The 2791-nt window shown below is 34.8% G+C and overlaps 1 pseudogene; it reads right to left on the reverse strand.

The window, feature by feature from the left end:
• Positions 1-1420: 1420 nt before the first annotated feature.
• Positions 1421-1970, reverse strand: LOC110205432 (protein tyrosine phosphatase type IVA 1 pseudogene; annotated as a pseudogene).
• Positions 1971-2791: the final 821 nt, after the last annotated feature.

Consider the following 2791-nt stretch of genomic DNA (forward strand, 5'->3'; position numbering starts at 1 on the left):
TTAAATGATAAAAATATCATTTACATGATAATTTTGTTGAATATTCAATAACAATTTGTGCATAGTACAATCATCTTTTTTATTGCACTATGTTATGGAAATGCTTGTTTTAGTCCATAAATATGTATTCATATAATAAAAAAAAAAAGAAAAAATCAACCTGAGCTCTATTTGAACGTAGTATTTACAAGTGCTTTCATTAACCATCGCCCTTAAAAGAGCATTTATAAAGTATTACCTTTTAGGGTGAATCACAATTCTCTTTAAGCTATAGAACTACAATGCTCACCAACACATCTATCTCTGGGCTATCCAGAACAATCCATCCATCCCTGGATGTTGTGCTGTCCAATCAGAAGAAAGCTCATGGAATACAACTCAGGTCGATTCCTTAAACCGGCTCACCAGGATACCAGAGCAGCTTCAAAGTCCCCTCTGCTTTTCCTTCTCAAGCCAAATGTGCAATAGAAAGAAACAAGCCATTATGTAAAGCTTCAACCTTCCACTAATTCTAGGTGCTGCTAAAGGGCAAGAACTGTCATAGGAGCTCTTGGCCAACTACTCACTGACCAATCAGGAGTCACTAAGCTGAAACTTTCTATGCGCTACCTGCTTCTAACTGATAACAGCTTTTCAGCCTTCTGCTGTGTCTTTGGGGTTAGGGTGGGGGGTTCCACCATTTCTGGTTATCTATCATCTTGTTCTTATCTATTCTACCTCAATGACCTTCCGTCTGTGATTCACCTTTCTTTTAAAAAGTCACAACTCTTCATATTTCTCCTTTGGAATCAATAATACTTTTAAAATCATTCAGCAGTCTCTAAATGTATGATTCTTTTTTTAAAAAAAAGTTTTATCCTTTTTTGACATAAAACAGCACATGCAAATTAGCTATGGTACCTGTCATACTTACAGCTCTGAAGTCTTCAATGTGGTCTTCTATGTCTTTGGTGTCTTTTAAACTGTTTCTTTATACTTGTATTTCCCTAGTTGTTAATAAGTAAAACATCTTTCTCTGCTTCTTTATAAAATTAGACTGTTCTTGCATGAGCAAGGCATCACTCCCATATCATTCACAAAGAGTCTCTATGTTTTACATCACAGGCCCTTTCCTCTCCAAAACTATCTAAAACCTATTTGAAAGCTATGTTTCTTCAAACATATATATTAGCAGTGCATATTAAAAGGATACTCTTTTTCTAATCCTACTGGGCATCAAAATGTTCATTCACAACAGCGGCAATATCTCACATCTTTTGATGATATAACAAGTTCCTTTGCAAAAAAAAAAAAAGATTCTCTCTTTCAATAACTACATTGCTCCATTTATTTAAAAAAAGGCAGAGTACCTTTACGCTATGAAAGCTTCATTAGATTTGTTCATCAAGCCTACACATTGGTTAGCATGAACAATTTTGTCCTAGATTCTTTCTCTGTTTCCAAGGCAATAATATAGGCAGTTCAGCTTTACTGAATGCAATGTCTTTCTGTGTCCTTGTGAGTCTCTGAAGTACAGCAACATTTTAGGAGGATACTTTTCCAAATAAATAAGTTGCTTGCTGTTAAAAGCTCTCAGACATTTTTGTCCTATGTCTTACACATTGCATCTTTATACGTCATACTTGCTTCAATTAACACAAGGGGAATGACCACTGAGCTTACCCAGGATCTGCAATACAGTGAATAGCAATGAAACAACCAGTTCCTTTACAACATTTATTTTTCACTAAGTTTAACAAGTAATGAACAGTCTGGTTGATTAGTGATGCTCCATCATCAAAAGGCCACCACAGAACCTGGATGTCTTCTTTCTCCACAGAAGCTATGTCCTAAGTAGCTTCACATAACTATATTATTTTTATTCTCTATAAATTTGTTTAAGATTGCACTGGTTGGATTGTATGTAATAAGGAAAAACTCATGTTCCTGTAGATAATTTCCACAGAAGCTGAGTAATTCACTTAAGTCATGTCAATTCAATTTTTTAAACCCTCAATATGGTTATTAAAGGATTTAAAATTTTGAATGTAGAAGTAGCATAAAGAAACTGGTCTTCTCTATATTCAACTTGAAATTCTTAGTGCTTTAAGTATAACTGTGAGGACAATGGGAAATGGTAAATCAATCTAGTATTTTTGCTAAGAAAACCCCAAATGAAGTCACAAAGAGTAGGGCATGACTGAACAACAATAAAGTACTTGTTGATTGGTTGAAAGCCTTTATATTAAATGCTAAAAGGTGAGACTATTTTAGGTCTGACTTCAGATACCTTCTCAACTTTGCTGTTCTCAACATCTGATAACAGATGTTACGTTAAAGGACAGTAGATGGATATGATGAACTGACAAACCTCTATCTTTTTGACAGAGACCTTTCCCTATTGATCAAGAAAAGCACTAGAAATCCAAGTGAGATTTTTTTTTGTCAGGAAAAATCCCATTTAGCATCAATAGACAATGTGTGGGCTCTCTGACAACATACTCATTTTCTGTCCATCAATTGGGGAAATGGATGAACAACTGTAATGGAATAATATTATGCTATAAGAAATGACAAGCAGAATGATTTCAGGGGAAAAAAAACTGCATTTACATAAACTGATGCAAAGTAAAGTGAGCAGAACCAGGAGGACACTATGGACAGTAAAAGCAATATTGCATGATCAAATGTGAATGACTTAGCTCTTCTCAGCAATGATCTAAGACACCCAAGGAATTCCAGAGTATTCAGGATAGAAAAATGTAATGTACTTCCAGAGAAAGAACTGATGGAATCTGAATGCAGATTGAAG

This window comes from Phascolarctos cinereus, unplaced genomic scaffold (genome assembly GCF_003287225.1).
Source record: "Phascolarctos cinereus isolate Bilbo 61053 unplaced genomic scaffold, phaCin_HiC Scaffold_5;HRSCAF=322, whole genome shotgun sequence".
Taxonomy (NCBI): domain Eukaryota; kingdom Metazoa; phylum Chordata; class Mammalia; order Diprotodontia; family Phascolarctidae; genus Phascolarctos; species Phascolarctos cinereus.